Genomic DNA, 10,796 nt, shown 5'->3' with positions numbered 1-10,796 from the left:
AAGGAAATGTATAGCAATAATAGTACAAAAAAGGAAAAATTGAGTGTACCCTTATAAGGTCATTATACTACATGTAGAGCTGACATAATTTCATGCAAAGGTAGAAACTGATTAACAAAGGGTGGATATTTTCAAACCCAGGGCCATTATTTAATGTGGAAAGAAGTCAATGGTGGGGATAATCAAAATAATAAAATCATTAATATCAAATAAGGCACAGAAAGAGGAAAAATGAACAGATGGAACAAATAGAAAACAGCTAGCAAGATGGCAGATTTCAATCCACCCTCAATAATTACTTTGAAGGTAATTCAAAGTACATAAAAGAGTCAATTAAAATCAGAGACGGACATATTTTGGATATTTTCTATATACCAAACTATATGCTGCGTACAATAGAACCACATGAACATAAAGACAGAGATAGGCTAAAAAGTAAAGCATATCATTGCAAGTAGAAATGGAAAGAAAGCAGTAACAGCTACATTAATGTCACATAAAGTAGACTTCAGAACAAGGACGTTTATGAGTTAAATAATGACATCACAAAATGATAAAGACGACAATTCCCCAAGAAAATATATAACTCCTAAATATGCATACATCTCATAACAAAGCAAACAAAAAGCAACAACTAATAGCACTAAAAGTACTATTACACATCCACAATTATATTTGGAGACATTAATATTCCCCTTTCAATACTTGAATGAACAAAATATAAACAACAATATCAAAGCATTTGGCCTAATTGACATTTATAACCCCTCTTTAGTGAGAACAGAAAATGCACATTGTTTTCAAGTGCAAATGAGATACTCAGAAAGAAAAGCTATATTGTGAGTCATAAAATTAAAAAAATGTATATTTAAAAGTCTAGTCATTACAGGTCTATTTGGTCTTACTGAATTGCAGTGAAGTAACAAATATATTGGGAAAATCTTCAAATATTTGAAAACCAGCTCCCTTGTTTAAATTTTATTCATTCATTCATTCATTCATTCATTCATTCATTCAGAGAGAGAACAGGGGAGGGAAAGAGAAAGGGGGGGGGGGAGAGAGAATCCCAACTAGGCTCTGCCCTGTCAGCACAGAGCCGTGAGATCACAACTTGAGCCTAACCCAAGAGTCTGACGCTCAACCAACTGAGCTACTCAGGTACCCTGGGAATTAGCTCCCTTCTAAGTAACCAATGGGTGAAAGAGAAAAACAGAAGAAAAAATTTTAAAAAATTTGAAGAGAATGAACGTAAAGGCACAATATATCAAATGTATGGAATACAGCTAACGTAATCTTTAAAAAGAAATGTATAGCATTAAAGATTTACATTATAAAAGAAGAACTTTCTAAAATAAATGAACTATGCTTCTACCTTAATAGGCTGGACAAGGAACGGCAAATTGATTTCAAAGCAAGAGCAAGGGAGAAAATGAAATACAAGAGCACAAGACACAAAACTGGCAAAAGAATAACAAATAAGAAAACTCAATTAAATGAAAAGCCAGTTCTTCAAAAAAAAATTGGTAAATCTTATCAAGCTCTGAAATCCAAGAAATAAATACAGTAGAGAGAAGACACAAACAACCAATATAAGGAATAAATGAAGGGGTAACATTACAGACACTACAAATATTAAAAATATACTTAAATAAAATTACAAAAATCCATGCTCATTATTTTGATAATTTAGGTGAAATACAAAATCTTTGACAGAAACAAACTGCCAAAGCTCACCATAAATAGACTGAATGCCCTGTGTTTAATAAGAAACAGTTAAAAATCTTCCCATATAGGAACTCCAACCACAGATGGATTCAATGGAAAATTATACTAAACATTTAAGTAGGACATCATATCAATTTTATGGGCACTGTTTCTAAATATAGAAGAAATAACGCATTTTAAAAGGCAAGTATTAATCTGATACCAAAACTCAATAAAAACATCTTAAGAAATGAAAATTATAGACCCAATATCCCTCATAAACACAAATACAAAAATTCACATCCAAACATTAGCAAATAGAAACCAATAACGTGTAAGATAATATAACATGACCAAGTGAGTTTCATCTCCAAAGAAAAAAAAAGTCAATTTAATATTCAAAAATCAGTCAAGGTAAAGATACAGGGATTAGCATGACCCCTGCACAAGGATGACACTCAAATTCAAGAAGCAAATTCAAGAAGAGTTTTTTGCTGAATGCTGTGGATCAGGATACAGTGTCAGACATGGAAGTCACTGTCCACATTTGAGAAGGACAGAATTACCACCAGGACATTGAAGGCCCCCAATCCTCTGTCCCCAAGCCTACTTTTTTTTTTTCCTAATAAAATATTTTTTCTTTTACTTCTAAAAAAAAAACTCAAGGCGATTCACCTCATTGACAAAGATACAAAACCACATGATCATATCAGCAGATAAAGAAACATTTCTTTAACAAAATTCATATATATTTATTTATGCAAACTAGAAATGGAAGTGAATGTCCTCAACCTGATAGAGAGATCTATAATAAACCTAACATACACATCAGGTAACATACATACTGTGTTTAATAATGAACAAAGAATAAAACCACATCAATAGGACAAGAATAAATAAAACCGATTTTGTTCACAGCTAACATGACAGTCTTGATAAAATACCAAAAATTCTACAAAAAATTTTGATTAGAACTAAGTGAACATAGTAAGGTCACAGAATATCAATATACAAAAATCAATTGTATCCTTAAAGCCTAGAAATGAAAAGCTGTAAATTAAGATTAAAATATCACTACTTTTAATAGCATGAAAAGACATATAAATCACCTCAAATCTTGCAAAATAAGTGTAAGATCTGTATGCTGAAAACTACAAAATACTGATGAAACAAATAAAAAAATAACTAAACAATGTGAGTGATATTCCTGTGTCACAGATTGAAAGATCCAATAATGCAATTCCAATCAAACCCTACCAAGCTTTTCTTGAAAGAAATCAACAAAGTCTAACTTTATGTAAATGTAGATTATAAATTTATACAAAACGGATAAGGAACTATAATAAGGAAAACAAGTTTAAGAGAGAACAAAGTAAGCTTACTAACACTACCTACTCTCTAGACCTATTATAATGATAAAATATTGAGGATGGAATGGAATTGAAGTCATGGGCTATGTAGATCAGTGAAAGTAAAAAGAGGGCTCAGAAAAAGGTGCTTAAATAAAAGTTCAATGAATTCTCAACAAAGGTTGTTTTTATTTTGTAATGATTATTTATTTGTGAGAGAGAGTACGAGCAGGGGAGGGGGAGAGAGAGAGGGAGACAGAGGTTCTGAAGCAGGCTCTGCGCTGACAGCAGAGAGTCCTATGCAGGCTGAACTCAGGAACCATGAGATCATGACCTAAGTCGAAGTCAGACACTTAACCGATTGAGCCACCTAAGTGCCCCTCAATAAAGGTTTAAAGATAACTCTTCAGAGAAAGGATAGTTTTTTCATAAATAGTGCTGGAACTATTAGATATATGTTGGCTAAAAGTGGAACTCAACTCATATCATATACCTCTTACCCAAATAAAAAACTTAAAATGTACCATAGACCTAAATGGAATGTAAAATAAAAAACAAAGCTCCTTAGTAGAAAACATAGGGGTAAATCTTACATTTGGCAAAGATTTCTTGGATACGACCCTGAAAGCACAAACCATAAAATAAAACATAAATTGGATTTTACCATAATCAAAATGTTATGCACTTTGACAAAATATATATTATTAAAGGAGTGAAAGACAAGTTACAGAATGAGAGAAATATATCAATACATGCTAATACGTAATTGATAGCTCTATTCAGAAATACAAAGATCTCTCAAAGTTCAACAAAAATAAAAGCAAATATTCCCCAAGTTGGACAAAATGTTTGGACACTTCTCCAAAACAGAAATATGGATGGCCAATGAGTACAAAAGAAAATGCTCAACATCAAATCATTGGGAAGGACAAATTCAAACCATAATTAGATGTCACTATATGTGTTTAAATGGCTAAAAGTTACCAGGTATTACCAAAAATATGGAGCAACTAGAAGTCACAACAATTTTCTTTGGAATTCAAAATGGTATAGCCATTTTGGAAAAATTTTTGTCAATTTGTTATAATGTTAAAAGAGCACTTACCCAATAACCAATCAATTACGTGTATTTATCTATGTGAAGTAAAAGATGTGCACTCACCCAATAATCTATATGCAAATATTTGTGACAGTTTTGTTTGGAATCAACAGAAACTGAAAACAGGCCAATTGTGCTTTAACTGTGAAACCAATAAACAAAATGTGTTACACCCATACAGTGAAATACAACTCTGAAATACAAGTGAATAGTTGAATAATACACGCAATGATTTGAAAGAATCTCAAATTGGAAAAAAAAAAAACAATAAAAAAAGCTTTATATGGCATGATTCAATTTATTTGGCTTTCTTACAAACACAAAACTATAGAGACAGAAAACAAGTCAATGGCAATACTAGGGAAGCACCGTCTATAAAGGAACATAAAGGGCTTATTTAAGTGTTGGAGCAGTTCTCTATCTTGATATTGGTGGTAGTCACATGACAATATATTTACGAAAGTAAAAAGGGTAAATTTTACTGTACGCAAGTTATACCTAATTAAAATGAAAAACCATATTTATAATTATGCTTACATATAGCTGATAACTATCAGTTCCTTCCAGTTTAGTTCAAAGCTAATTCCTACCTGACAATAGGAAATATTTCCTTTTGTTAGATTATATACGAAATGACATTCAATGACCAGAAAAAAATCCTAGCTAATTTTTCTAATTTATTTTGCTATTAGCTTGAAATATTTGGGTGTTTTTTAAGTTTATTTATTTTGAGAGAGAGAGGAAGAGAGAGAGAGCACGTGCAAGGAGAGGAGGGGCAGAGAGGGAGAGAATCCCAAGCAGGCTCTGTGCTGTCAGCATGAAGCCCCATGCAGGGTTAGAACGCCCGAACCGCGAGATCATAACCTGATCCCAAACCAAGAGTAAAATGCTCAACCGACTGAGCCACACAGGTACCACAGCTTGAAATATTTGTAACTGCTGATAGCCAATACTCTTTCCTAAAAGTGAAATTTATAACCAAATACATAAAGTTAGTTTTTTGTAAAGATCATAATAACAATAGTTCTTTTCTTTGAGGATATAATTGTGAATCATTCCATTGTAACCTTAGAAACTTTATAAAGACTGACTTAATTGGGACACATGTATTTTAGATAACATAGTTTCAATGTATTAAAAAAATACAGAGCAAGTGTTCAAAACTTTTTTTATTTTTATTTATTTTTGTTTTAATTAGAAAACAATTTTTTGACAACTCTCAGAGTTTACTGGTTACAAGGGAGGAGGTGGGCGGGGGGAAGGAGGACATAGGGGATGGTATTAAAGAGTATACTTATTGGGCTGCCTAGGTGGCTCAGTCAGTTAAGCATCTGACTCTTGATTTGGGCTCAGGGTGAGATCAAACCCTGCATCAGGCTCTGTGTTGACAGCGCGGGGCCTGCTTGGGATTCTCTCTCTGCCACGCCCCAACTCACACTCTCTCTCTCAAAATAATAAACTTTAAAAACATAACTCTTAAAAATAAAGGGCACACTTATCATGATAAAAAATAATACAATGATTACAAAATTTAAAAGTAGTTTTTTTAAGTGATTTGATAGTTCATGTTTTGCAAAGTTTTCAAAATGTATATTGCAATGTACAAAGAAAAGTCTATGGATATGTTGGAAAATATATATTAATAGTACCATATTTCAACACTTACAGTATTTCAAAATAATATTATAATCAAAATTTATAATGCCTTTACAGTGGGAATAAATTGCACACGGAAGCATTTGAATGAACATGTATTCTAACATTAGATAGCTCTGTCTTTTGGATCTCTGCCTTCTGAGGCAAAATTTTCCCATTCGTAACACAAGAGTGGGAAGAAATACATGGATAATAATTAGGCTTGCAAACTGATAAAAATCTATGGCTCTAAAAAGTCCAATTAACTATAAAGTAAACTGTAAAAGTGGAGAATGGCTTAGGGCAGGGAAAGAATGGAAATGGAAAGTGTGTAGGTAGGTTGCCACTCCAGACGATGGTGGTGGTGACTAGTGAATGCCAGTGGATATAAAGAAAACCAGCCTAAACATATTTATTTTATTAGAAAAGCTAAGTAAAGGTAACTGAGATTAGTATGCAAAAACTTTTCCAGCTGCTAATAATCACATACATAAGCTAAAGTCTCAAGGTTTCACCAAGAAGTAATTTCAAGGTAGGCAGTAATATTTATTAATATAAGCCCTCAAAAATGGCTCCCTCTGGCTTCTATGTGTTTGACAAGGAAGAATTTTAGTCTTATATAGAATCATTCTCCCAACATTCTTCTGAAAATCCACAGGGAAGCTTACTTATATAATGTGAATTTTCAATAGGTATCCCTAATTCAGGGTTCATGTATCCCTTTGAATTAGGGATACACACATTCTAATGTTTTTAGCAGTATTATGTACAATAGCCAAATTATGGAAACAGCTCAAGTGTCCATTGACTGATGAATGGATAAAGAATTAGTATATATATTTATATATGTAATTATATGTACTATATAATATATAGTATTATATATATATGCATATATATATATGTGTATATATATACATATATATATATATGCATATATATATAATGGAATATTACTCAGCCATAAAGAAGAATGAAAGCTTGGGCACCTGGATGGCTCCACTGGGGTTGAGCATATGACTTCGGCTCAGGTCATGATCCCACTGCTTGCGGGTTTAAGCCCCACGCTGGGCTCTGTGCTGACAGCTCAGAGCCTGAAGCCTGCTTCAAATTCTGCCCCTCCCCTGCTCATGCTCTCTCTTTCAAATATAAAATATTAAAAGAAATTAAAAAGAATGAAATCTTGCCCTTTGCAAGGACATGAAGGGAGCTAGAGAATATTAGGCTAAGCAAAATAAGTCAGAGAAAGACAAATCCCTATGACTTAACTTATACATAGAATTTAAGAAAACAGACGAGTAAAGGGAGGAAAAAAAAGAGATAGGCAAACTAAGAAACAGATTCTTAACTATAGAGAACAAACTGATGGCTGCCATAGGGGAGGTGGGGGGATGGGTGAAATAAGCGATAGGAATTAAGGATTGTACTTGCTGTGTTGAGCACTGGGCGTTGTATGGAATCACTATATTTTGTACACCCGAAACTAATATTACACTCTATGCTAAGTGGAATTTAAATAAAAACTTAAAAAAAGATGTAGTATGACTTCAGGATTCTAGGATATGGCACATCCTAGGATAAGTGGGTCAGAAGGAAATTGAGAGAGTCAGGGATCCTGGCAGCCACATTCAGACAGTGGACACTCTTGGGAATCTTGACTGGGGCAATGGTGGGAGAGAGTCCATATGGGGTGGGATCAGAAGGGGGTGGATGAGGAAGAGTAGTGGATGAGCAATTTTGCCATATAGTGAGGCAGAGAACCCAGGGGTGAGGCAGCTAGAGGGAGTGGGCTAAGGGTTTGGAGTGGCTGAGGGACTTAGAGCAGGGCACTCTTACCATGTATAAGGGTGGGCAGCATGGGGTGCATGAAAGGTGCCCTGGAAGACAGGAATGGGCAACCAAGTGGATGCTTTCAGGGATGGGCCCTTGGGAGAAGGATGGAAGTTGGGAGAGAGGAGTAAGTAGGGGTGAGTGAAACCTTCTGCAGCAGCCTTGGATGTCCCTAGTCCCAGGATCCCTCTTGGGAGGGTATCATTCCATATGCATTTTTCAAAAAAAGAACACTGAACCACAGAGAAGTTAAGTAACTTTCCCAGAGCCACACAGTTTTGAACTTTGACAGGGAAGCCATATTTGCAAGCTGGCTGGTTTAAAAGCCAAGAGGGGAGGAACAATGTTCCCTCTGTTTTTCCTGTGGTGGCTTTAGCCTGGGAGGCAGCTTAAGGAGCAGGCCCTGCGAGACCCAGGGCAGGCTGCCCAGGGAAGTGCAGAGGTGTTGGGGTTCACTCATCCAGTCACTTGCAAGTACAGAATTCCAGATAAGTTGGTCAAGCCTCAAGGTAGTGCAGCATGAAGAATTGAGCTATGAAGATACATATTGCTAAGTGAAAGATGTCTATCTGAGAGGGCTACATACTATATAATTCCAACTATACAATATTCTGGAAAAGGCAAGACTATGGAGACAGTAAAATGATCAGTGATTGCCATGGGTAGGAATAAAGAGAGATAAATAGGCTGAGCACAGAGAATTTTTAGGGTAGTGAAAATACTCTATATGATATTGCAATGATGGATATACATCATTAAGCTTTTGCTCAAACCCATAGAATGTACATCACCAAGAGTGAACCCTAAGGTAAAATGATGAACTCTGAATCATTATAATGTGTCAATGTATGTTCATTCTTAATAAAGAAAAAAAAAGTACCATTTTGATGAATGATGTTGATAATGGGGAGGCTATGCACGTGTAGGGACAAGAGATGTAGGAGACATATCTGCACCTTCCTCTCAATTTTGTTGAAAACCTAAACTACTTTAAAAAATTAAAGTGATTAAAAAAAAAACCCTGATCATTCCATATCACTCTATTAGGTAAAAGTTTTAACCAAGAAAGAATGCATAAATAATGAAGTAATAAAAACTATGAGGTTAAACTTTAGACCTCCCCACATGCAGAGAATATCTGAATTTAATCACATTGGATAGAAGTATTTATTTAAAAATTGGTTGAATAAGTAATTTCTAGCCCAAAGTAAGTAATCTAAAACAAAAATGTAAACATATAAACATGAACTATAAAAATAAGATCAATATCATAACAGTATGGTAGGGGTACAAAAATAGACATATAGATCAATGGAGCAGAATAGAAAGTCCAGAAATATACCTGGTTATATGGTCAATTAATTCACAACAACAGGGACAAGAATATGCAGTGGGGAAAAGACAGTCTCTTCAACAAATGGTGCTGGAAAAACTGGACAGTTACATGAAAAAGAAACTGAACCACTTTCTTACAGCATACACAGAAATAAACTCAAAATGGATTAAAGACCTAAATATGAGACATGAAACCATAAACCTCTTAGAAGAAATCATAGACAGTAATTTATTTGACATTAGGTGTAGGAATGTTTTTCTAGATAGGTCTCCTCAAGTGAAACAAAAGCAAAATTAAATGACTGGGACTGTACCAAAATTAACAGCTTTTGTACAGTAAAGGAAACCATCAACAAAACAAAAAGGCAACCTATTTACTGGGAGAAGATACTTGTAAATGGTTTACCTGATAAGGAATTAATATCCAAAATACATAAATAATGTACACAACAGCTCCAAACCCCCAAATCACAATTAATCTCATTAAAAATGAGGAGAGGACCCGAGTAGATATTTCTCCAAAGAAGAAATATAGATGGTCAACAGATACATGAAAAGGTGCTCAACATCAATCGTCATCAGAGAAATGCAAATTAAAACCACAATGAGATATCACTTTACATCTGTCAGAATGGCTAAAATAAAAAAGACAAGAAATAACAAATGTTGGTGAGGACGTGGAGAAAAAGGAAAATTTGTGCCCTGTTGGTGGGAATGCAAATTGGTGCAACCACTTTGAAAAACAGTGTAGAAGTTCCTCAAAATATTAAAAATAGAATTACCATATGATCCAATCATCCTGCTACTGGGTATTTACCCCCCAAAACCAAGAGCACTAATTCTAAAAGATATATGTACTCCTATATTTATTACACTATTAAAGTAGCCAAGATATATAATCCACCAATTATCCACAATAGATGAATGGAATATGTATATACATATATACATATACATATATACACATATATATGTGTGTGTATACATCTATCTATCTATATATATACATATATATAATGTATAATTTATAGGCCATAAGATATTTTCCCCATTATTTAGTTATTCCTGTTACTATACACATTAATGTTTTATCTGGAGCACAATGTATACATATTTTTAATTCCTCTTACATGTTATCCCAGTTTACCCTACTCTCCTTCTATAAAACTCAACATACTTCATATGACATCTTTATGTATTTATCTTTCTGTTCTTTTGTTTAGTATGTAAGGTCTCAGATGGTGAATATGGCGTCTATAGAATTTCTTTTGCATAGCACTTGAAAATAAACTCAGATTTTTGTCTTATTTTCATTTGGTTAATACATAAAATATAAGCAATCTCTTACTTACTATTTTAACATCTGATTTACACTTTTGGAAATCCATTACTTTTTACTCATTTTAAGTAAAAATAAGCCTTCCAACTATTACTTTTCCACAGGCAGTGATGGGTCAAGGACGTTAGTTCAGTACTTTACATGATTCCTAGGCACAAAATGAGACTTTATTAAAGTATTTGTTATATGCACTAACAATGCAGATTACAAAGACTCCAGGATACCAAGTAAAATTGGCTATATAGAAAGACAGCCAATTTTATTGAGCTCATTTTTTTTTCCTCACTGAGAAGGACAAGCTTTGTATTTTTCTCCATCCTAGATGTACTAGCAAAGGGCTTTGTCTCAAGTAGGACCAATATGATCTTAAAATATCGCCTTTAGAAACATACTTTTTTTTCTTCCTGAAATACAGCACTTATTGAAAGTCTAAATTAAATACAAGTAGAAGAGCTTTTATAAAATTCTATTAAGGCTCAAAATTGAAGTCTGATAAGAAAGCGCA

The 10,796-nt window shown here is 33.9% G+C and overlaps 1 non-coding gene across 1 annotated transcript; it reads left to right on the top strand.

Moving 5' to 3' along the window:
* The first annotated feature begins 2,094 nt into the window (after positions 1-2,094).
* LOC122232271 lies at positions 2,095-2,197 on the top strand. Its single transcript, XR_006209614.1, has one exon. It is a non-coding gene; the product is annotated as a U6 spliceosomal RNA (small nuclear RNA).
* Positions 2,198-10,796: the final 8,599 nt, after the last annotated feature.

Source organism: Panthera tigris, chromosome A1 (genome assembly GCF_018350195.1).
Source record: "Panthera tigris isolate Pti1 chromosome A1, P.tigris_Pti1_mat1.1, whole genome shotgun sequence".
Lineage (NCBI taxonomy): Eukaryota > Metazoa > Chordata > Mammalia > Carnivora > Felidae > Panthera > Panthera tigris.
The sequence above is the reverse complement of the archived record's forward strand: the minus strand, read 5'-3'. Positions and strand labels throughout refer to the sequence as shown.